Raw genomic sequence first — 27,095 nt, forward strand, 5'->3', positions numbered from 1 at the left:
ATCATCAAAACAAAGAGTAGGTTCTTCGAAAAAATTAACAAAATTGACAGACCCTTAACAAGCCTTATCAGAAAAAGAAGAGAACACACACAAATAAATAAACTCAGAGATGAGAATGGAAACATAACCACAGAAACAACCAAGATTCAGAACATTATAAGGGAATACTTCTCAAAACTTTATGCTAATAGGTTTGAGAACTTGGCAGAAATGGACGTTTTCCTAGCAAATATGGACATGCCAAAACTAAACCAAGATTGGTTAAACCATCTTAAAAGGCCCATATCAAGCATTGAAATAGAAACAGCAATAAGAGACGTCCCAGGAACAGAGAAGTCCAGGACCATATGGTTTTACAGTGGAATTCTACAAGTCCTTCAATGCGAGCTCACAACAAAGCGAGCTACTCCAAATCTTCAATGAAAGAGAAAGTTCACTACCGAACACATTCTATGAAGCCTTCATAACCCACATCCCAAAACCAGGCAGGGACTCTTCAAAGAAAATGAATTATAGACGCATTTCTTTGATGAACATTGATGCAAAACTTCCCAACAAAATTTTTGCCAAACGATTTCAACAATTCATCCTAAAAATCATACCCCACGATCAAACAGGATTCATTTCAGGGAGTCAAAGCTGGCACAATATATGCAAATCAATTAATAAAATTCATCACATCTACAGGAGCAAAGATAAGAACCACATGGTTATCTCAATTGGTGCAGAAAAAGCATTTTACAATTTCAAACACCCCTTTATTATGAAGGTTCTGTTAAAAATAGGAATCCATGGGACATTCCTCAAAACAATAAAGGCTGTATATGACAAACCTACAGCCAGCATTATGCTTAATGGTGAAAAACTAAAACCATTTCCTCTTAACTTAGGAACAAGTCAAGGATGTCCACTCTCTCCACTTCTCTTCAACCTAGTATTACAATGCCTAGCTACAGCAATAAGACAAGATGCAAACATAAAGGTGATCCAAAGAGGGCAAGAGAAGTAAAACTCTCCCTATTTACAGATGACATTATCATGTATTTAAAGAATCCCACAGACACCACTCCCATTTACACAAGCTGATTCAAAACTTTGGCAAATTAGTAAGGTATAAAATTTAACCTCAATAATCAATGGCTTTTCTGTATACCAACAATAAGAAAAGTGTAGCTGAAATTAGGAAAGCAACTCCATTCGTAATAGCCCCACAAAAAATAAAATACCTAGGAATTAACTTAAACAGAGAAGTGAAGGAGCTCTATGATGAAAACTTTAAAAACTTGAAAAAGGAAATCAAAACAGGACTTAGAAAGTGGAAAAAAAAACTCCCATGCACCTGGATTGGAAACATAAACATAGTGAAAATGGCATACTTCCCAAGGATATCTACAAATTCAATATGATACCTATCAAAATTCCAATCTTATTCTTTAAGGAAATAGAAGAGGGAATCCAAAAATAGCAAAAACGATCCTCAACAGAAAGAACATTGCTGGAGGAATATCAATACCAAATTTCAAACTCTACTATAAAGCCATAGTAATCAAAACAGCTTGATACTGGCACAACAGATATCAGGAACAATGGAGTAGAATTGAAAACCCAGAAATGAACCTACAGACTTATTGCCATCTAATCTTCCATAAGGGAGCTAAAAAATTAGAATGGAAGTAAGACAGCCTCTTCAGTACATGGTGCTGACAAAATTGGTTAACTACTTGCAGAAAATTAAACTAGATCCTTATATATCACCCTACACCAGAATCAACTCCAAATGTATCTAAGACCTCAGAGACAACGCCGGCACTCTGAAAACAATACAGGATGGGATAGGAGAAAAGCTAGATCTCCTTGGCACAGGCTGAAATTTTCTTAATAGAGACCCAGAAACACAACAAATAAAGAAAGGCTGGACAAATGGGATTGCATGAAGTTGCAGAGCTTCTGCATGGCAAAGGACATAGCTAGCAAGATCAATAGAAAGCCCACGGATTGGGAGAAGATTTTCACTAACCATAAGCGGACAAGGGTCTCATATCTAAAATATACCTGGAACTCAAAAATTAATTCCCCCAACAACAAATCCTCAAAGAAACAACTGCCCAATAAATAAGTGGGCTAAAGACTTAAAGACAGACTTCTCTGAAGAAGAAAGAAGGATGGCCAATAGACACATGAAGAAAGGCTCAACCTCCCTAGCCATAAAAGAAATTCAAATCAAAGCAACATTGAGATACCACCTCACCCCATTTAGAATGGCTAAAATCAAGAACTCTAATAACAAGAGACCCTGGAGTAGATGAGTAGAGAAGGGAAGTTTACTGCATTGTTGGTGGGAGTGTAAAGTTGTTTAACCACTTTCGAAAGCATTATGGAGGTTCCTCAAAAGGCTCCACATAGAGCTCCCCTATGACCCAGCAATCCCACTTTTGGGCATTTACCCAAATGTTTACAAACATGACCATACTAAATCTACCAGCACGACTATGTTTATTGCAGCATTATTTACTCTAGCTAAGATATGGAAGCAACCCAGATGCCCCTCAGTAGATGAATGGATCTAGAAAATGTGGTATATATACACAATGGAATTCTATGCCTCCACCAGAAAGAATGACATTTCCCCATTTGTTGGAAATGGAAAGGCTTGGAAAAAATTATATTGATTGAAGTAAACCAGGCCTAAAGAAATATGGGTCACATGGTTTCCCTTATTTGCAATATCTATTATATGTCTGAGTCAAGCAGAAAAGGTCAGATAAGCTGATGTTAGGGAAATGAACCCTAAGATATGTATTCAATTGTTTTTTTTCTTTCATGCAATTGTTTCTAACATATTTATAAGATTATTTTTTCTCGCTTTGTATGTCCCTTCCCCACAGTATAACCTTGCTTTCACTGTATTTGATGCTGGTATAATTTGTAAAGGGGAAGGGAAAAAACAAATCATTTAAAGATGGATACAGTTGAACCCATTGCAACAATAAGATGTACAAATCGTTATGTCGATAGCGAACTTTACAACTTTGGTGCGGGGGAGGTGGGAGGATTTTCTGGGGAGGAGGGGGAAGATGGGAAGGAATGGGAAGGGGAAACAAAGGAGGAGGCTACAATGCTTGATTATAAATGTACTCATTACCTTGCCCATATAATTGTAATCCCTCTGTACAGTATTTTCACAATAAAAAAAAACAAAGAAAACTTTTTTGGAGACAGCTTGACTTTGAACAATCCAACATAAGCATGATGGATTTATCTTGTTTTTCAATGTACTTACCAAAATAATAGAGAGCAACACCGAAAGGCTAGAAAACATATAAGCCAAAGCAGTAAACATTTGTCTATAAAATAAATGTGAGGGACTGACTCTTTCAAAGTCAAGCTCGCAAAGTGTGAAAGTGTATTTGCTTTAGTGTGAACAATAAAACATAGGAATCTTTTAATGTTTTACATATCTTGCCTTGGACTTCTCATGTTGGAGAAGAGGAAAGGTTTGAAAATGTTCAAGACTGACTATTCACCAAGATCATTCTTATTTGTCAGCTATAGCAATGGAAGTAGCCTTGGTTACTCTTAGTATCATGCTTGTTTACATTTAGTAGCATTATTTGTTGCTGGGTTATAAGCTGCAAACCCTTGAGTATTAAAAAAATCATTTCCTGAGAGGAATGTTGCTGTGTAAACTAAAATATCAAAGACTTACAATAGTGGAAACTATTTTCTAGATATATCTCAATCTGAAGGCGTAGATTTTGTTTCCCATTGTATCAGGAGATCCATTTTTGTTATCTTCTTTTTCACCATCTTGTGATCCTATAACATCCTATACCATCCTGGGATAGCTATATCTTTATTGGATTCTCTAATTTCTGTTGGAATGTTAGGAAGGATGACAAATTGAGTTTCTGTTTCTGTTTTACCTTATTTTTGTTTTATTACTTTTGGAAATGTACCTCAAAATGACATAAATTATTTTTATATTAGGAGACAGATTTCATTTCCATTTTCTTACCTTAACCATCTACATAACTTTGGTACTTAGTGATCCCTATATGTGAAAATAAAGATAGGGAGCTTCTTATTTAGATATTATTTAGAATTTCCAGACTTTATTAATGCAAGGCCCTTAGTAGTATGTACATCATACATTTGTACAACACCAGTGGCAACTTTTCTTATTCTCAGAAACAAGGACATGAGTTGTCCCTGTATTTGCATCAGGAAAAGGCTGTAGTTCAGTTAGTTTACTAAACTAAATGTGCTGTAACAAATTTCTACAAGTTAAGTGGATTTTACCATCTGTATTTATAATTTTACAGTTCTAAAGGACAGAAATCTAAAAGAAGTCTCACTAGATTAAAATCGAGCCACCCACAGAGCTGAAATACCTTACAGATGATTTTAGTGGAAAAGGCGCTTCTCCTTTCCAGAAAATTCAGAATCTGAGTTGTTGTCTTTTCCTTTATCTTCTAATGTCGCTTCTATACATCTTTGTGCTGGTTCTTACATTATCATGTCCCTTTCCAAATACAAGTGGGACTTTTAAGTACCTATTTGAGTATACTTCTCCCATCTGATAATTATTCAAATATGCATTCCTTGGGTGATGAAAGGTGATTATTTTACATATATATAGGTATATGTATATATATATATATATATAAATAAACTATAAATCTACATTTGAGGCATTATATATTTGGGAATGATAGATATATTGGGAAGGTATTTTGCTGCTTAGCATTCTTCCTACTATAACCTGTTATCCTGTCATTAAATTTGAACAACATATAAGCTATTTGCCTTAAAATCATCTATTTTTCATCATATTTAGATTCTGATAAAAATTTAGCCTCTCAACTCACACAATGTTAATGCAGTCTTATTTCATGCCTGCCAAAAGCAAACAACAAATTACTAATTATTTAAAATTATTTTTTAAAAAAATTAAAAACTACTATTTATTTAAATAAAACTATTTTAAAAATTAGCCAAGACCAAGGAATTAGAGAACATTTTGGTACTGAGACAACATAAAATCTCAAAGAAACCTGGAGTAATTATTTCAATACTACATTTTGTTCTGCTAGGAGAAGAAACCATTTTATTGACAATACTTTATACTTTCTTACCTAGTATCTTTATTTTCCAGAAATGGAATTTGTTAATGTATGTGACTATCCACCAGAATAAATGACTTCATATATCTGCATCTTCTGCACATAGCATAGTCAATTAGATGTAAATGAGAGTTCATCAGTAACACTTTTTAAAAATGCAGAAAATGTGGACAAGGAGCCAATATACATATTATTCCACCATCACCTTCCACATCCTCCTTCTTCCTTCCTAGGAAACATACCCAATCAGTAAAACGGCTTAGATATTTGGCTCTTCAGCTTGTAAGTGGAAGCAGAATATTATGGGTGTAGGAGATGACTGTTAATGATGTTTTATGTAGCAATTTCACATGTAACAACCCTTTGAGTCCTGCAGGTTTTAACGCTATATTTCCTTAGTGATGTGATAGGAATGTCAGGCTTCCTGGACTTAGTATTGTGGTCCACTTCTTTCTACCACCTGGCCTGAATTATAATACATGTTAACAGTATGAAAAGTAATGCCATATTAAGAAACTCACTTAGGGCTCTAGGAATGTGGCTTCATGGTACAGTTTTATATGAGTAAATAAACCACTCGAACAACTCAGGGACAGAGTTTCCTTCAAGCCTTAGATTACTTTTTGTACAGTAAAAAGTACAGCACAAATTAACTGGAACTTTGTCATTTCCCTATGTTCAATTCCTCTCTTGGGATCAGTTTCCACTTGCAATAACAGTTCCTTCTACTTAACTTCCTGTAATAATCTATGGTGCTGCTTGTGGCAAAATGAATATTTTCTGGCTTCATTGAAATAGCACAAAGACATCTTTGGACATGAGGTAACACGACTTTCAGAGACAACTTAGAAAATACAAAATATGGAATTTAAATGGTATACAAAAACATAATCCATATACATATGGCATATAAGATGATGTTACGTGAAATGAACCCCAAGATAGTTACACAACATGCATTTTTTTCTTTCTTGCTATTGTTTTAATGTATCTAAAATGTACTATGTGATTTTTTTCTCTTCTATGTTCTTCTCCCACGACATAATTCCTATTTTCACTGGATTTGATGTCAGTGCCCTGCATCTTGTATATACATTTATCTAATGTGGGGAGGGGAAGGGAAAAAAACAAAATGCTGAAACAAGGATACAGTATGACCCTTTGTAACAATGAGATAAACAAGACACTATGTAGAAAACGAACTTAAAGAGGACGTTAACAATGCTAGATAGGAAATGTTCTCATTTCTTTACTTATGTAACTCTAACCCCTCTGTACACTATTTTTATAATACAAATATGAAAAAAACATTATCCAGGAGCATTTTAAGTTCAAATTTCATATGTACTCCATAAATTAAGGCCAATTTCTAGTGGAAATATGTTTCTCAGAAACGTTTTTTGTTGTTGTTGTTGTTTGGTCGTTTTTTTAGTTTTGTTTTTTGTGACTGTGTGTTGTGCATTATTTCCCAAGTGCACATAAGTTAACAGTAGAAGAAACAATAGGAATAATAGGAGAAAGAATAGATCTGTGTTTAAATATGATGGTTCAATATACTATAGAAGACAACTTCGAAATAATAAAGCCAAGGCCAGTATGTAGAACTATGGGAGTGATATAGAGAAAGCACTACTACTTCGTGAAACATGAAGGATGAGGCCATTTTCTTTCATCTTTTAACTCTAAATCATGTTAGCTAATCAATTAAATTTGTAAAACGTAGAATGGAAGAATAATTCTGGTTCCAAAGCAAGTTAGAGATCATGGACTTAACTGGAAAAATAAGCCATTTCTTTTTCTTTGTTTATTCTTTCTGTTTTATTTTTATGTTCATGGGGGGTCTTCAATTCTGGGCCTGCGCGATGTCTTTCCGCTCTTCAGCTCAAGGCTAGTGCTCTACCACTTGAGCCACAGCACCACTTCCAGTTTTCTGGTGGTTAATTGGAGATAAATGCCTCAGAATCTTGCCTACTCATGCTGGATTTGAACTGCAATCCTCAGATCACAGCCTCCTGACTAGCTAGGATTATAGGCATGAGACAACGGCACATAGCTTAAGCTCACATTTCTAACAGTATATAATCATGATATGTAGTGTGTATGTTCACCTATCTTTATATAAATTCTTGAGTTAACAATCTGGGATAGAGCTTCGACTTAACACTCACAACAATATTTCTGGTTTTAAAGTTGATACTGTTGGAAAAAATAAAACCTAAGGAGGTGAAGGAGTCTGGGAAGTTCAGTTTGCAACCAGCCTGGACAGAACAGTGTTTGAGACACTATCTATAATTAACCAGCCAAAATTGCTTTGGAAGAATGGCTCAAGAGATGGAATATCAGTCGTGATCAAGATTGCTGAATAAGAGCTTGAGGCTTTTGCATACATACATACAAACATACACATACACACAGAGACACTTATATGTGCACACACAAATACACAAATAAAACAATTCTCAGAATATGTAGAAAAGTTAGAAAGCAATAGAAAATATGTCCTGAATAAGACTATATTAAATGACATTTTCTAATATTAAAAAGTTGTCAAGTGAACATTCTTCAAAAATGTTTGAGACTATTACATAGGTAGGGAACAGAGATAGTAAGAGAGTTAAGTAATCATGATTATATGGATCAGATCCATGGAGGAATGAATCAGAGACCCCTGCAGGCGCATCTGAAAATGTTCATATCCTGTGTCAAATGTTAGAACATCTTTAAAAATTGTACATATACAGTCTGAGCAATCAGCCTAGTGGATAAGATCATTGGAGAATTTCAGAATTGCTAGTCTATTCCTAGATTAAATAAACCAACAAATGGCAGGCCAATGTGATAAAAGCCTGGAATTCTAGCATTTAGACTAAGACAGGAGGTTAGAAAGTGGAATTACATAGTGATACCTTCCCTGGACCAGGTAGTATAATTTTGTCTCAATGAAACATACCAAACAATAATAAATACATATAAAGTTGGATATTTGGGCTGATTTTGTCATTATGTTTTTTTTTTAATTTAATTTAATTTATTTTTGAACATACTGTACAGAGGGTTTACAATAACATGGGCAGGATAATGTGTACATTTCTTATCAAGCATTGCAGCCTCCTCCTTTGTTTACCCTTCACATCCCTTCCCTACCACCCCTTAAACCTCCCCCACCCAATTCTCCTCCTTCCCCCTCCCCCCGACGAGCTTTACAACCTTGGTACAATGTCATTATGTTTTGAGAAGTCAAGTTTCCTATTGAAATGCAAGTCACCAGTCTTGTGTTAGAACACGATTTTAAGGCAAGGATCAACCAAAGTCCTATAGTTGCTTCAGATACAATCTAATTCAACAGATACAATCTGTTCAATATCAAACATCTATGGATTAATTGGATAAGAAGAGCAAAGAAGAATTTGGCAAACCAGAAATTATTAAGTTTAGGCAAAAATAGGAAAAATAGGAGTAGAGGGATTTGGGGAGGTAAAGGAAGAATGAATTTAAACAAGTCCTAATCTCAGAGAAGCAAATGGATTGGACAGAATGATAAGAGAGAGATTTTAAAAAAACATGGAAAAAGGAAAAACAAAAATTTTAAATTTAAAAAGTAAAACCCATAAAAATTATGTAAGTGTAAAGCTGATATTGACAGAAGAAAAGAATAGGATGAGAGAAGGGGAGGGATAGAAAGGAGACTTGAAAAACAAAAAAAAATTCTTAAAAATAATACTCAGTTGTGTTTAAAATGCTCTCTTCATTAAATAACATTCCTAGATGGAAAACGGCTTATGATTTTAACCAAAACTATGAAAAAGTAAGCATCATTCTGTTGGATTCCAAAGAAATGATGACACATTAAAAAAGTTTAAGCCTGGAAAAATTGCAGAGTTCATCTAATGTAGGATTTTGTAGAGTTTGCTAAATTAGAATTTATATTTAAAATAAATATTTTGTTTTTGTTTGTAATTTCATATTCTATAGGATACTACAAAATTGTTTTTAAGTAGAGGGTTTAATTGACAAATTCACTAATGATTCTGACATTCTATTTTCCTAACATATTCTTTCAACCAAGGTATAATTAGAACTTACTTAATAGATAATTCCAAGAATTCATGTATAATGTAATGTAAATAACCTAGACAAAGTTGCCAACAAATGGATGATATTAATTTATAAATTTAGAAAAAGCATTTTTTTTTATTTTTTTGTGAACACACTGCACAGAGGGGTTACAAATACATGGGCAGGTTAATGCGTACATTTCTTATCAAGTATTGCAGCCTCCTCCTTTGTTTACCCTTCACATCCCTTCCCAGCCTCCCCCTCCACCCAATCCTCCCCGATTTCCCACCCCCCACCAACATTGTAATGCTCGTTTTTGACATGACAACTTGTATTTCTCATTGTTGCAACAGGTCCACCTGTATCCTTAAACAACTTGTTTTTCCCCATCTCCTCTGCAAGTTATACTGACATCAAATATAGTGAATGCACGGGTTATACTCTGGGGGAAGGACATACAAAGAAACAAAGAGATAATCTTATAAATGCATTAGAAACAAATGCATGAAAGGAAAAAAAAACATTAAAACACATATCTAAGGATTCATTTTCCTAACATCACATTATCTGCCATTTTCTGATTGACTCATACATATACTAGATATTGCAAATAAGGGAAACCATGATACTTATGTTTCTTTGGGCCATGCTTACTTCATTTAATATAATTTTTTCCAAGATTTTCCATTTCCTAACAAATGGAGAAATGTCATTCTTTCTGATGGAGGCATAGAATTCCACTGTGTATAAATACAACATTTTCTTGATCCATTCATCTACTGAGGGGTATCGGGGCTGGATCCAAATCTAAGCTATGGTAAATAATGCTGCAATAAACATAGTTGTGCTGGTAGTTTTAGTGTGGTCTTGATTGTAAACGTTTGGGTAAATGCCCAAAAGTGGGATTGCTGGGTCATAGGGGAGCTCTATGTGAAGTCTTTTGAGGAACCTCCATACTGCTTTCCAAAGTGGTTGAACAAGTTTACTTTCCCACCAACAGTGAAGTAAGGTTGCCTTCTGTCTACATCCCCTCCAGCATCTGTTGCTGTTAGAGTCCTTGATTTTTGCCATTCTAACTGCGGTGAGGTGGTATCTCAATGTTGTTTTGATTTGCATTTCTTTTATGGCTAGGGATGTTGAGCATTTCTTCATGTGTCTTCTTTCTTCTTCAGAGAAGTTTCTCTTAAAGTCTTTAGCCCAATATTTATTGGGCTGTTGTTTCTTTGAGGATTTGTTGTAGGGAGTTTTAATTTATTGTGTTCCGAGTATATTTTAGATATGAGACCCTTGTCCGTTGTATGGCTAGTGAAGATCTTCTCCCAATCCGTGGGCTTTCTATTGATCTTGCTAGCTATGTCCTTTGCCATGCAGAAGCTCTTCAACTTCATGCAATCCCATTTGTCCAACCTTTATTTGATTTGTTGTGTTTCTGGGTATCTATTCAGAAAATTTCAGCCGCAGCCAAGGAGACCTAGGGTTTCTCCTATTCCATCCTGTACTGTTTTCAGAATGTCTGCTTTGACTTCGAGGTCTTTGATCCATTTGGAGTTGATTCTGGTGCAGGGTGATATATAAGGATCTAGCTTTAGTTTTCTACAAGTAGTTAACCAATTTTGAAAGCACCATTTACTGAAGAGGCTGTCTTTCTTCCATTCTATTTTTTTAGCTCCTTTACTGAAGATTGGATGGCTATAGGTCTATAGGTTCATTTCTGGGTTTTCAATTCTATTCCATTGGTCCTGATGTCTGTTCTTATGCCAATAACAAACTATTTTGATTACTATGGCTTTATACTAGAGTTTGAAATTTGGTATTGATATTCCTCCAGCAGTGTTCTTTCTATTGAGGAGCGTTTTTGCTATTAGGGGTCTTTTCTTGCTCCATATGAATTTTGGTGTTGCCTCTTCTTTTTCCTTGAAGAACGAGGTTGGAATTTTGATAGGTATCACGTTGAATTTGTAGATAGCCTTGAGAAGCCATTTTCAAGATGTTAATCTTTCCAATCCAAGAGCATGGGAGGTTTTGCCATTTTTTAAGTTCTGTGTTGATTTCCTTCTTCAAGATTTTAAAGTTTTCATCATAGAGGTCCTTCACTTCTTTGGTTAATTCCTAGGTATTTTATTTTTTGTGGGGCTATTACAAATGGTGTTGTTTTACTAATTTCAGCCACACTTTTCTCATTGTGGGCATACAGAAAAGCCATTGATTTTGGGGGCTTAATTTTATTCCCTGCTACTTTGCCAAAATTTTGAATCAACTTGAGTAATTTGGGAGTGGAGTCCGTGGTCCGTGGGAATCTTTAAATACAAGATCATGTAGTCTGCAAAGAGGCAGAGTTTTATTTCTTCTTTCCCTATTTGGATCCCCTTTATGCTTGCATCTTGTCTTATTGCTGTACCTAGGCATTCTAATACTAGGTAGAAGAGAAGTGGAGAGAGTGGACATCCTTGCCTTGTTCCAGAGTTTAGAGAAAATGGCTTTAGTTATTCACCATTAAGTATAATGATGGCTGTAGGTTTGTCATATACAGCCTTTATTGTATTGAGGAATGTTCCCTGGATTCCTAATTTTTCCAAAACCTTCATCATAAAGGGGTGTTTTACCTTGTCGAATGCTTTTTCTGCATCTATTGAGATAACCATGTGGTTCTTATTCTTGCTCCTGTTGATGTGATGAATAATATTAATTGATTTGCGTATATTTAACCAGCTTTGCATCCCTGAAATGAATCCTGTTTGATCATGGTGTACGATTTTTTTGATGAATTGTAGAAGTCGGTTGGCTAAAATTTTCTTGAGAAGGTTTGCATCAATGTTCATCAAAGAAATGGGTCTATAGTTCTCTTTCTTTGATGAGTCCCTGCCTGGTTTTGCGATGAAGGTTATGATGGCTTCATAGAATGTGTTCGGTAGTGAACTATTTCAATTTCATTGAAGATTTGGAGGAGTATTGGTATGAACTCTGCTTGAAGTCTTCATAGAATTCGGCTTTAAATCCGTCTAGTCCTGGACTTTTCTTAGCTGGAAGGTCTCTTATTGCTGTTTCTATTTCAAGACTGATGTGGGCCTGTTAAGATGGTTTAACTCATCTTGGTTCAGTTTTGGCATGTCAATATTTGCTAGGAAAAGGTCCATTTCTGTCAAGTTCTCAAACTTATTAGCATAAAGTTTTGAGAAATATTCCCTTATAATGTTCTGAATCTTGGTTGATTCTGTGGTGATGTTTCCAATCTCATCTCTGAGTTTATTTATTTGGTTGTGTTCTCTTCTTTTTTGATAAGATTTGCTAAGGATCTGTCATTTTGTTAATTTTTCGAAGAACCAATTCTTTGTTTTGTTGATTCTTTCTATACTTTTTTGGATTCTAATTCATTTAATTCTGATTTAATTTTAATTATTTCTGTCCGTCTACTGGATTGCTGTTTATCTTGCTACCCATTTTCAAGGAGGTTCAGATGTCTCGTTAAATTGTTGTTTTCAGATCTCTCCAATTCGTTGATGTAGGAGCTCCAAGCTATAAACTTGCCTCTGAGTACTTCCTTTGGTGTGTCCCAGAGGAGCTGGTAATTTGTGTGTTCATTTTTGTTGAATAGAAGGAATATTTGAATTTCCTTTGTAATCTCTTCCATGACACACTCGTGATTCAGCAGTGTGTTGTTCAGCCTCCATGTAATACCGGACTTTCTTTGGTGGCTTTTGGTGTTGAGTTCTAATTTTATTCCCTTCTGGTCAGGGAAAATGCAAGGAATAACGTCAATGTTTCTGAATTTGGACAAGTTTGTTTTGTGGCCTAAAATGTGGTATATTTTAGAAAATGTTCCATGTGCTGCTGAGAAAAACATGTATTCTGATGGTGCTGGGTGAAATGTTTGGTAGATATCTGTTAAATCTAGTCAATATATGCAGCTGTTTAGATCTGCGGTTTCTCTGTTGAGTTTTTGCAGAGTTGATCTATCTAGTGGGGAGAGTGGTGTGTTAAAATCCCCAACAATTAATGTCTTTGGAGTTATATGGGATTTGAGGGAAAGTATTGTTTCTTGGATAAATTTGGGTGCGAGTAGATATTTTGAATTGTAATATCCTCCTGAAGGAGAGATCCCTTAATTAGTATGTATCGACCTTCTTTATCTCTTCTCATGAATTTTAATTTGAAGTCTATTTTTTCTGATATTAGGATTGCAACTCCCGCCTGTTTATGGGGGCCATTTGCTTGGTAGATTTTGTTCCAGCCTTTAACATTGAAAATGTGTTTGTTTTTATGGGCAAGATGTGATTCCTGAAGGCAGCAGATAGAAGGGTCTTGTTTTTTAATGCAACTAGACAGTCAATGTCGATTCATTGGAGAGTTCAGTCCGTTAAGGTTAAGAGAAAGGTCTGAGAGGTATTTGGGAGTTCCTGCCATGTTATCCACCTTCTTGGGGGCTGCGAAAACTGGTTTCTTCCTATGGTTCTTGTATTCTCAGTTTGGGTGAAGTTTCTTGGCCTTTATTGTGGTATTGTTGGTTTTCTATATGTAGCATATCTTTAAGAATCTTTTGTAGGGCTAGTTTGGTGGAGATGTATTTTTTCAATTTTTCTTTGCTTTGGAAGTTTTTTATTTGGCCTTTAGTTATGAAGGAGAGTTTAGCTGGGTACATTATTCTTGGTTGATAGTTGTTTCTTTTTAGGGCATGGCATACATCATTCCTTGCTTTGATTGTCTCTGCTGAGAAATCTGAGGTGATTCTAATTGGATTCCCTTTATTGGTGATTAGTCTTTTCTCCTTGACAGCTTTAAGGACCTTTTCCTTGGTCTGAGTTGATCCTGTGTGGATTATAAAGTGACGGTGGGATGTCCTATTCTGGTCTGGTCTATTTGGAGTTCTAAAAGCTTCTTGTATCTGAATAGGCCTATCTTTTTGCCTGTTTGGGAAGTTCTCTGCTAGGATCCTGTTAAACAAATTTCCTAGGCCATTGACTTCTGTTTTTAGGTGCTCCTTTACACGCATTATCCTTAGATTAGGCCTTCTGATGGTGTCTTCCAAGTGTTGAACATATCTATCATATTTCTTGTACTTGTCTTGGATGGTTGTATGTTCTTTCTCTATAATATCAATGCTGTCTTCAATTCCTGTGATACGGTCTTCTCCATGGTCTAACATGCTGTCAAGACTTTCTACATTTATTTTTATCTATTTTCCTTCTAATTGGTTAGCTTTGATGGCTTCATATTTTTAGTTGAAGCTTTGTTTTAGATCTTGTACGAACTTCTTTACTTCCTTAATTTGGTGTTCAGTGTTTCTTCTCAAATTACTTAGTTGTTTGGTTATGGTTTGCTTGGACCCCCATTCCTTCTGTTGAGTTCCATTTAGCATTCTCTTTGTGGTCTCTCTGACTTCCTTCATCTCTTTGTTAGTGGATTCCATGAATGCCTTTAGTGATCTTTGTTTATTCTCTTCCTGCTCTCTCAATTCCTCTATTACTCTTTTATTAGCTTCCACCCATTCATGGGATTCCTGTAGTTCTCTTTGAGTGTTCTCAGCCTGCTCATGCCATTCCTGCCTTTCTCTTTAAGTATTATCCAGCTGCTCATGCAAATCCTGTATCAGATTTTGAGTAGCTTTCTCTCCCTTATGATATTCCTGTATAAACTTTTGGATTGCCTCCTCTCTCTCCCTATCACGCTCATACATAGTCCTTTGTATGCTTTCAATCTTTTCATTTATCAGGTTTGCCAGCAGTGTTTGTAGAGCTATTTGGGAATTCTCCTCTGGATTATTCATTATCTGTTTTGTCCCCGGATTATCAAGATTGGGAATTGAGATACCCAGATTTGCCATTTTTCTTGTGTTTTTCCGGCTTACTCTGCCCATTTGAGATGAAAATAGCTCGAATTTTGTGCTAGAACACTATCTTAAGGCAAGCATCAACCCAAGTCTGAATTTGCAGTCAATAGTCTACAGATACAATCTAGTTCAACAGATACATCTATTCAACATCAAACAACTATACGTTAATGGGCTATGAACACAAAGAAGAATTTGGAAGACCAGAGATTATTAGGGTTAGGTAGAGATGTGGGTAAAAATTAGGAATAGATTGATGTGGGGAGGCTCAGGGAGAGGTAACTAAGTCCTAATCTCAAAACAGGAAATAGGTTGGGTAGGATGAAAGGAGGGAGAGGGAAAAAAAGTAGAAAGGGAAACGGAAAAGAAAAGACCCCAGAAAAAATAGAAAAGTAAAAATTGATAAAATTATGTAGATTCGATAACAATCTATTCAGAGAATAACGTGAATTTAGAGGGAAGGGTAGGGATATAAAGAGATGTGAAAAAACTTAAAAATAAAAATGCTCAAAATATTACATAGCTATAAAGAGTTGGTACGGCTATTAAGGAATTTAAGTGTTAGTGGTTTTGAATTGAATAATAAATTTGTGGGTTAAGTGTGTACACAAAAGGGGGGATAGAGTCTAATAGTCAACTACGAGTTTATCTGAGGATGTGCAGGACCAGAATTATGTCACATAAAGAAGAACGAAAGAGAGGAGAAAGTGAAAAAGATAAGAAAGGAAGAAAAAAATAAGTTCAGTAGAGCTAAACAAAAAACAAAAAGATAATTAAAAAAGAAAAAAAGAGAAAGAAAACCTAAAAAGAAAGAAAAATGCACACTCACTTATCCCTAGAATAGAAATTATAAGAGGAAAAAACATTTCTGGAAAACAATTTTTCTTTCAAAAAAGGCAAAAATTAAAGATTAAAAAAAGTTTTAGAAAAGACAGAAGAAAAATTTTTTATATGAGGTACCAAAATTAAAAAATAAAAAAACAAGAAGAAGAAAAGAAAAAGTTCTTTGATTTTTTTGGGAGGAGTGGGAAAAATCCTGTATCCCCCTTGTGTCCGTAACCAGCCTCTTGTTGGAATCTCTGGTCTGCTTGTGGTCCTGTGGCTTGGTTGGTTTCTTAAGTCAGTTTGTTCAAACAGGAAGAAAAATGCTCTGCTTTACCCAGGATTTGGCCATCCTCCTCCCAGGCTAGTTCATTGGGAGGCAGATCTGCTTTGAGTATCACAAAAGATGGGGATGCAGTGATGAGGCTAGGTTCTGGGTAGAGTGAGGCCTTTCAACAGACAGTAGCTTTTCCCAGGGGCTAGTTTGTGAAAACCTCACAAAGCCCAGCCTGGAGCTATTCTCAGGGTTTCTGTTTACTGATTTTCAATTGATTGTCGAGGCTGCTAGAGGGAGGGGCAGCCTCTGGCTCTGATTACCCAGTGAAGAAAGCCGCTCCTAGGGCTGGCGCCCGAGCTGGGTGACTTTTATCTGGGTGGAGCTCAGTCTGGCAGGTCACGCCATTAAGTTCTTGTGACCTGCTAAATGACTCGTTTTATTCCAAGGCCTGAGTTGGAACTAGCAGCTCTGCTGAGCTTTGTAGGTATCCAAGATGGAGATCTCCAGTGCTACGGGGAGGGATGGGTGGCCTTCCCTCCTCTGCTCCCTGAGAAGGAGTGAGGATGTCAGGCTTCTACTCATGCCGTCTTGGTTCCTGGGTCGTCTCTGGTCTGCGAACTGAAGGATGATGATGTCCGCTCCTTGTTGGTTCTTGCTGGTGTTGAGTAGAATCCGCTTGCCCACTGCATCTGGCTCCTTCGTCCCAGACTCTATGTGGCTCAGGTATGACTCCTGCACTCGCTTGCCATCGCCACATCTGCCGCTGCCGCCACAGTTGCCTCCGCCGCCATGATGGCTGCTGGCAAGGGCTCAGATGTGTCTCCTTGTCTGGGTTTCCCCTCTCTGACCTAACTCTCTGTCCTGTGAAGGCACACTTGGTGTAATTCTCTGGCTTAGGACTATTCACTGGAACTTTAAAACTGCTTTCTATGCGAGAGCTTACTTAGACACCAGCTTCTCCTCCGCCCTCTTCCCGGAACTCTGGGAGTTGCATTGGGAGGGAAGAGGGAGAAAAATGGGTGAAGGGGTAACAAGTTAGAAAAGAAATGAATTTATTACCTTATTTATGTAACTATAATCCCTCTGTACATTACCTTGACAATAAAATTTAAATAAAAATAAAATAAAATATATGAGAGCAGCAATACTGTCGATGGGACTAGGGGAAATTCTGTACTATGCAAAGAGGTGTAGAAAAGCTGTGCACAGCAGCAATTTGACTTTAACATCAGAAGTAATAAACTAGGATATAGATTTTCATCCTCATGTCAGTCACTAAAAAGAAAAAACAAAATGCATAATCAACAAACCAGTAGAGATAAAATAGAAAACTAAACAAATAAGGTGAATAGATGACTTGGACCAAGAAGAACAAATGACATAATTAGTACACAATAACAAGCTGGTAAATTTAACAAGTATTACCCATAATTCTATTAAATGTTGTTTACATTACAATTTGTTAGAACTATAATTCAAATCACATTTTAATAGTATATCATTTTAATAATAGTATATTTATTATTGATATCTTAATATTGAATGTTTAATAGATTATTTTAATTTCTGCATTTATATAAATGAAAAAGTAAAACTAATTTTTATACTATATTTCATGAATTGTAAAATTGAGAAGCATTAGAATTTAAACAAATATCATCGTTTCATTTGTGTGAATTAATGTATTAATACAAAGTGTATACTACACTCAGCACTCATCTTAACATCAAATAATAAATTATTGCGCATGACTCTTGGTATTACATGGAAAGGTTCAGCACTGGGGTAAAATTCACACCACACAATACAGGAGGGTATGAATCCTCTAATCTCACTTAAGTTGTGGAAATTTGATTTCTATATGGATGTTAAATTCCTGTCTAGGTGACATCTAAAAATTATATACAATTATATATATGAGGAGTATTTCAGGTGATACTTAGAAGTCATATTCATTAATTAAATTTTTATTGTCTTGTACCAAATAAATATTTACAGAGAGACTGAATTTCTGAGTAGATGGTGGTGTTTGTGTGCCAGATTATTCATATTGAGGCTTATTTTATATTTCTGACATTGTTTCTACAATTGGATTTAATTTTCTTAAGGGGTTAAGTGTATTATATTGGATATATGAAAGTAAACTGAATGTTTATTCCATTAATCCTTTGCCACTTGTCTAATCCCAATATAATTTATCCCTGTGTTTGAAGTAATGAAAATAACAACAAATATAAGCATGATAAATCAGTCTGTAGTAGACAAGTATTTTCACGTTTATTTTGATAGTTGGTCCTCTTTTACACTACAAAATATTCTTGGGAAAATGTGCTCCAGGCTGTCCACGACTGCAGAATATTATGGTTTGATATATCATAAGAGAAGGAAGGAAGGGTAACCTTCCGTCCAAAAGTCTGCTCCGAGGAATGTGATCTGCTTTATGGTAGTGACTTGGAAATGAAAAATTTTTACAGTCAACCTTGAAAAGCCATCTTGATAGGATATTTCTGTAAGTGGGTACAGAGGATTATTGATGGCTTTGCAAGGATGCCAGATTGCCTCATTTTGAGAAAATTGAAACAGGAATTTAGTCAGCTGTTATTTGTATCTTTGGGAGAAAATCCCGTTGAATCTAGGTCAGGGGATCACTGCGACCCAGAGAAGCTACTACCTTGAATAGTAGTCCTAGACCTCTAATACAAAAAAAAAAAAACCCACATAAAACAAACAAACAAAAACTCCAGTAAGCACTGGTTGCTATCAAGGTTGCTATCATAGCCCACACGAAGTCAGGCAAAACACAGAAGCTGAGAGTCATTTTGTTGATTAATAATATATTTTTTATGAGGCCGACTGAAATGAGACTCCAGAAAGAGAGCCAGAAAGACTGATCAGAGAGAATAAAATTGATCACACAAAGATTAGAAAGTATAATTCCTTGTAGAACAAATAAAGAAAGCCTGTGCATGTAAGAACAAGACAGCTTACCAAATTCCAGAAATGCACATTTCCTTAGAGGTCAGCTTAATAAAGTATCAATGGACATCTTTGAATTCTTAAATATTTGACCACATGTTGGAGAAAGCTGAAGAGAACGAAAATGTCATCACTCTGTTAGGAGGTCCAATAACACATTAAGAAGTAATCAAGCAATGATTTGTAATTAAAAGAGAAAACAATTATTCCAAAAGAGGGTCTCATTTGTTTTGATGTAACAGTCCTTGACCAACAACAACAACAAAAAAATCTCTCTTCTCTTGGACTGCCTACATCTTTTCTTATTATTCAACAAAGAAGCTATTTTATCACCCACTACCTTTAAGTCCTATCCTAGCTACTGCAAATAGAATGATTTGCTATGTTATGTCAAACACTTCATATTTGCAGGAACAAATACTAGCAGTGGTAACTTTTTTCCAGTCCTTGAACTCTGGGCCGGAGCACTGAACATGGTAATACTGGTAGCTTTCATATGAGATTGTTATTTATTGGATTACTACCCATGAGGAGAATTACTGGGTCTTAAGGGAGATCTATATTTAATCTTTTTAGGAAACTGTACTGCATTCCACAGTGGTTGAACAAGTTTAATTTCCCACCAACTGTATAATAGAGTTCCCAATTAACTACATTCATGCCAGCAATTGCTATTGTTACTTTTCTTGATAATGGCCATTATAACTGGGATGAGGTTGAATATGTCTTGTTTACTTGTAGATTTGTGGGCACCTTCTAGCTACCATAAATGAATGAATCTATGAAACCTATATTGCTCTGCGTCTGCATTCCTTTCTCTTTTCTCTTATTATAATTTTCCCAAGCCTTTCATTTTCCTTAAGACTGGTGAAAAGTCATCCTTCTGATGAGTGAAGAGAATTCCATTATGTGTGTGTATGTGTGTGTGTGTGTGTGTGTGTGTGTGTGCGTATGTGTGTGTGTGTGTGTGTGTGTGTGTGTGTGTGTGTAAGATCAGTATAGGCCCATGAGTTCATTTCTAAGCCTTCTGTTTCATCTGTAATTTTGCAATTCCATATTAAATTTCAATTGCTTTCTCAAATTCATTGAAGAATATTGTCGGAATTTTGATGAGTATTGCATTGCCAATTGTTTAGGGGCAGTATTGCAGTTTTCACAATGTTAATTCTTCCAACCAGAAGCATTGAAAAACTTTCCATTTCCTTGAATCTCCTTCAATTTCCATTTTTAGATTTTTAAAGTTTTCAGAGTAGAGGTCCTTCACATTTTTAGTTAAATTACTTCCTAGTTTGGTTGTTGTTGTTTGGTTTTGTTTAGAGTTGATTTGATTTTGAGGCTAATACATATGAGGTTGTTTTTTGATTTCAGCCTGGATTTTCCCATTCTTGGTCAGAAAACTACTGATTCATGTGGGTTTTATACCCTGTTATATTGCTGAAGGGTAGCATCACCTTTACTAACTTGAGGGACGAAGCTATAGGGTCCTTTAAATACAAGGTCATTTCATCTGTAAAAAGGATAGTTTTACTTCTTCCCTGTTTGTATCTGCTTTCTGTTTTTCTCTTGTATTGCTCGTGCTAGAAAGTTCACTACCATATTGAAGAGTAGTAGAGAGAGTGCAAATCCTTGTCTCATTAATGTTTTCATGCTTCCACTGTTAGGTAAAGGCTAATTATCTCTGTCATATACATTCTATTATATTGAGGAATGTTCAATGCATTCCTAGCTTCTCAGACCTTTTAATCATAAAGTGGTATTCGAGCTTGTTAAAAGCTATTTCTACACTCCTATAGAGGATCATGTTTTTCTTGTCCCTGCTTCTGCTGATGGTTTGTATTATATTTATTGACAAGAATATCGAATCCATTTTTATGAATGATGAATCCTATTTGATCATACCATATGTTTTTTTGTTAGTTCCTGAAATTGGTTGGCGAGAATTTTAATAATAAGTTATGCATCAATGCTTATCAAAGATTTGGGTTCATAGTTCTCTTTCTTTGGAGTTTCTATGTGATTTTCGGAAGAGTCTAATTCTAGCCTTAAAGAATGTGTTTTGAAAATTCCATTTCCCTTTCTATTCCTTTGAAGAGTTAGATCTGAGTATTGTAAGTTCTTTACAGGCCTTAGTTTCATGATAAATTCATTGAGTCCTAGATTTTTCTGAAATGGGAAGTTGTTTATTGACATGTCATTTTCATTGCTTCTTATGTGTTACCTCTTGGTTCAGATCGAGTATAGGAAAGCGTCAATTTCTCCAGGATTCTCGAGGTGATTGGCATAAGGTTTTCAAAATACTCTTTTATAGCATTCTTAATTTTGCTTGTATCTGTTGTGTTGTCTCATTTTTGTCTCTAATTTTCTCTGTTTGGCTGAGTTCTCTTATATTCTTTTGGATTTTACATCATGACTGTGATATACTGAGGGGTGGTTTACAGTTACATAGGTAATGAGTACATTTTTTAACAATGTTACCCCTACCTCATATTTTCCTCCTTCCCCCAACCCTGACATCCTACACCCCAAAGTTATGAAGTTCTATTCTAATATAGTGTCTACTGTATATTACTGTTGCTTTGGTTAATCTTTGTCCAACCATTTCTGTGATTTCCCTTCCCTTCCCCAAATCACATTAATTTATGTATAAGACAAAAGGTACAGAAATAAAAAACAAATGACTACAAGGAAAAAGCCAAAGGGTAAAAACTAAATAGAAGTAACTAAACACAGTTCACTATTCAATCAACTTGTATCCATTTCTTGGAGCTCATTTCAATAAGGTTCATTTTATATGGTGATATTCACGTTGCTATTGAGCTATTGTGAATATACTAGACATATTCTAGTTTTTTCCAAATGACTGCAAACCTCTAGCCTATGATTCTTTGGGTCTGGCTTGTTTGACTTATTATGTTTTCCAAGTGATTCTATTTCCTTACTAATGAGTCAATGTCATTCATTCTGACAGAAGCATAGAGTTTGATTGTGAATATATATGACATTTTCTTGATCCATCATTGCTGTTTGATAGGGGATTTCTATTGAGGAACCTCTATACTTCATTACAGAGTATTTGAACAAGTTTACATTTCCACCAATAGTGTAGTAATGTTTCTTTTTGGCCACATCTCCACCAGCCCAGCATCTGTTATTATAAATTTTCTTCATAATGGTTACTCTAACTGGGGTGAGGTGGAATGTCAACGTTGCTTTGATTTGCATTTATTTTATGATCAGAAATTTTGCATATTGCATCATGTGTCTCTTGGCCATGCATATTTCATCTTCAGAGAGGTCTCTCTTTAGCCCACTTACTAAGAGGGATGTTGTTTCTTTGAGAACTTTTTTTTGGTGGGTTAACTTTTGGAGCTCTAAATATATTTGAGATATGAGGCAATTGTGCGTTGCAGAGCAACTAAAGTTCTTCTCCCAATCTTCGTGCTTTTTATCTATCTATCTATATAAATTCTCTTCTTAGTCAGATTTGGTATGAATCTGTCAAGTCTGTTCATTTATTTAAAAAACCAACTCTGATTTGTTGATTCTTTCTATGTTTTATTTTGACTATATTTAGTTATTTCTGATTTAATTTTTTTGTTTCTGTCTACTGCTTTGGGTTTTGGGCTTCTTCCTGTTTTCAAGGAGCTTGAGATACATAATTAAAATATTAATTTGAGATTTCTTCAATTATTGATGTAGGCACTCTGAGCTATAAATCCTCCGGTAATTACTACAAATACCCGAGAAGCTGGTAATTTGTGTGTTCATTTTTGTTAAATTCTAGAGGAGTTCAGATTTCCATTCTAATCCCTTCAGTGTTGCACTGGTCATTCGGCAACATTTTGTTCACTCTTCATGGGTTTGACAATATTTTGCTTTAGCTGTTTAATTATAAGTTTATTCTGTTATGGACTGACAAGATATGGGAATTCAATTAATTTTTCTTTCAATTTGGACAGAATTTCTGTGTGACATAGGATATGTTCTGTTTCGGAGAATCTTCCATGAGCTGATGTGAAGAAAGTATATTCTGACGCTGAATGTATATTCTGTAGATGTCTGTTAGGGCTAGGTTGTCAATGAAGTTATTTAGGTCTGCAATTTCTTGGTTGAGTTTTTCCTGGATAACAAATCCATATATGAGAATGATGTGTTGAGATGTCTTTTGGGGTTAAGTAAAATTTGGTTGATGAAGTGGAATGCTCCAGGATTCAGGTCATTGATATTTAGACTGGCTATATCTTCTAATTGAGAGTTGCCTTTATCAATATGTAATGTCTCTTCCTACTAATTTTAATTTTAATTGTATTCTATATTATGTTAGTAATCCTACTGTTGCCTGTTTATGGTGTCCATTTGCTTGAAAATTTTCCTTCCAGCCTTTTATTTTGAGTACGTGGTTGTTTTTGTCAATAAAATATGTCTCTTGTTTTTTTTCTTTTTGATCTTACTATCTTATCTATGTCTTCTATTTGGAAATTTAAATCCATTCATACTGAGAGTTAAGACTGAGAAATATCTTATAAATCCTGCTATGTTATAATCCTGCTGTTAGGAGCTGTTCCTCATCTTCTGTTAATATATTTACCTTGATCTCTGGTAGGGAGCATTTTATATAACCAGTTCCTGTTCTTCTTGATCTTCTCTATGTAGGATATATTTGATTAACTTCTATCCAGCTGATTTTCTGGATATACGTTGTTTCAAGTTTTGTCATGAAATATGTTTATATAACCTTTAAATGTAAAGGAGTGTTTGGCTTGGTATGAATTGGTAGATGTTTACCCTTAATGTTTGTCATATATCATGTCAGGCTCTCCTTTTTATCATATCAACTAAGAAATCTGTATTTATTGTGACTATATATTCTTTATAATCAGTCTTTTCACTCTGGCAGCTGTAAGAATCCTTTCCTTGATCTTTAATGATCCTCTAATGGATTATGATGTGGTGGTGGATTTTTCAGTTCTAGAATTCTCTGTTTGGTGTTCTAAAGGCTTCTCTTCTCTGAATGAGCCTATCTCTTTGGATGTTTGGGATGTTCTCTGCTAGAATTCTGTAATTTGTTTCTCATCAATTTAGCATCCTGCTCTTCTCTTTCTTGATACCTCTCTCCCCGAAATTTGATCTTCTGAGTCTTGAAGTTCTGCAAGATCATTTCTTATTTCTTGGATTTGTTCTAAATGATTATCTCCTCTTTCCTATTAGACCTATTCTGTCTTTGACCCTGAGATTACCTTCTATGTCATCTATTTGCTATGGAGACTTTCTACTTTGTTTTTGATTTCCTCATCTTCTAATTGGTCATTTTTAGGGGGTCTATCTCTTTATTAAAGCTTTGTTTAGGTCCTGTATGGACTTTCTGTATTTATTTTCTTTGGGTGGGGGAGTATCAAGGGTTGTTTTCAGTGTCTTCTCCCATATCCTTTTAACTATGCATCTATTTTTTTCTTGGACAACCTTGCCTTCTAAGAATATTTTTATCTTTCTATTTGTAGTCTCCATGAATTATTTTGCTAATCTTTGGTTGGTCTCATCTTGTTCACAAATTTCTTTGTAGAGGTTTTCTATCTTTCCATCAATCACATTTTCAGCAGTATTTGTAATGTATTTTGATAACTAACTTAAAGGTCCTTGTCTGTTCCAATGCCTGGTTATTTAATATGTGAATTATACTACCTTGACATCATTTTTATTGTATTTTCTGATTTGTTTTGTCTATTTGGAGGTTTTATGTTGGGGGAATCTATGATCTTCATACATGACTCTCTGTATTCTTGGTTGATTTGCCAGGTGTTGGTTTTCTGTTGTGATTTGCTTTTATGGAATTAGGTTTTTGTCTAAACCATTAAATGTAGGAGTAGAATCTAGTTGAGGTGAGATGTTGCGATGTTAATACTTGTGATTCCAGCCACAATTCACATTGTCCAGTGGTATGGTGAATTGTCTCTGTAGATGGATGTGGCTTTCTCTGATGTACATTTCTGTTCCTGCTTTTTTCCATGTTGCCCTATTTCCACAATGCAGATGTGTTTTTGAATATGTTGGCCAACACAGTCATGGCAGTCACCTACCTGTCTGGGTAACTTTTCATAGATTTCTGTTTTCTTCTGAAGACAGTATGAACTCTTCTTTCGAATTGGATATCTATATATAATTATAGCTGACTTGGTGTGACCCTCTAGACCTGGAGTACCTGCTAGGACTCTAAATCTCTGTTTCATTAGGGAGAGCTAGGGTAATCTTCTGTTGTTCTTCTGTCATTATTTCTCCTATTCCTTAGATTTATTTATGTATTTATCTTAGTTTTTTTGGGGGGGGTCCAGACGTGGGGCCTGAACTCTGGGCCAGAGTGCTGTCCCTCGCAGCTCAAGGCTAGCATTCTACCACTTGAGCCACAGTGCCACTTCCTTTTTATCTTTTTGCTTATGTGGTGCTGAGGAAGTGAACCCAGGGCCTCAGGCATGCAAGGCAAGTGCTCTACCACTGAACCACCTTCCCAGCTCAGATTTATTTATTTTTATTGTGATCTTTTTCACATAATTTAAGATTTGTGATTGTTGTATCAGGTTATTTTTGTTTTTCTGTTTGTGTTACTTTGAAGTAGTGATTTCAGGCTTGTATGAAGAGACAATAAAGTATAAACGTATGCTACTATATTGAAGGAATGAGAGCAAACAGTTTAACTTTTTGCTACACAATTAAATAAATATTAACAAAGGCTAAATAAAATTGTTACTTATTTACATTTCAGAGCATGAGTATAGTGCTCTTGGATATCTTGGAGGAAAAGACGTTAGACTCATTATAACTGATGCTTTACATTGAAATTGCTGTCTAAACTTTCTTCTTCAGAAAAGCGAAAGCTCCATTTCTTCCATATTAGCATTATAAAATCATAATAGCTGCATGTTGAATTGGTTTCCTCTGCTATTTTTAATTCCATTCTTCATCCATGAGGTATCTAGGGCTTTGAATGACCAATTCCTTAAAAATGCTTATATAGCTTATATTGTGATGTAAATCTCAGTAATATTAATATGAATTTATCTGAGTCTCATCTTGAGCTACATTCATATGAAATTTATTCAGTATCAAGCGAGGAACCTATTTTATTCTTTTCAGTGTTTAAATCAATAAATCAAGTCTCTTTAGAAATATGTTGTCTTTTATATTGCTCCTGTAAACATCATGTGTTTCTAGTACTTTCACTGAAGTATATATTAAGTTTGGAATAGGAAGATACCACTCCATTATCAGTTTAAAGCAAACCCTTGAGTACTACTATATATGTTAAAAAAAAGTCCAGTGTACATGTTCATACATGAACAATCTAGTGGTTAAGTAAATTAGACACAAGAACTACCACATCAATTGTCAATTTACTTAAAGGCACCAAAATATTTTGTTCATGAACATCACTCATTTTTAGAAAATGATTAGTCAATACAAAATTTATATTATTTTTGAAATTTACAAAATGTAAATTACACTCAGATTTGCTGTCAATATCCTGTATCCAAGAATACATTTATTCAGCAAATAGAGAAGCAAAAAATAAGGGTTCGTCACATAGAATGAAAGATGTAGTAGCAGACTGCCTGCTTAAGATTATAAGTACATGCAAATCTTGTGATATATTCAAAGATACTATGAACATTCATAAGAGGATTTGTGATCAAAGGTGATAGGTAAGCAAAGTAACTGGAAAACTGTATATGTAAATTGAGCTTTCAATATAGGATGACAAGTTTTCCATACATGAGTCTATAGAAGTTGATTCTGTATCTCTAACATATATACAGTATTCTACATTTTCCCACATACTCTTGTTCTCTTACCTCAGTTCCTGATTAAGATTCCTCTACTTTCATGATGTCAATTTCTACTAAAATAACAAGGTGGGTGTTTTATTGGTCTCTAGATCCAATACACGTTAGAATTTTGGAGTAGTAGTATGAATTCATGGAGTTTGACTTGAATGTACTTGATTTCAGGGAAAGATACAGGTCCAGGC

Source organism: Dipodomys merriami, unplaced genomic scaffold, assembly GCF_024711535.1.
Source record: "Dipodomys merriami isolate MVZ:Mamm:240054 unplaced genomic scaffold, mDipMer1.0.p SCAF_1179, whole genome shotgun sequence".
In the NCBI taxonomy this organism is placed as follows: Eukaryota; Metazoa; Chordata; class Mammalia; order Rodentia; family Heteromyidae; genus Dipodomys; species Dipodomys merriami.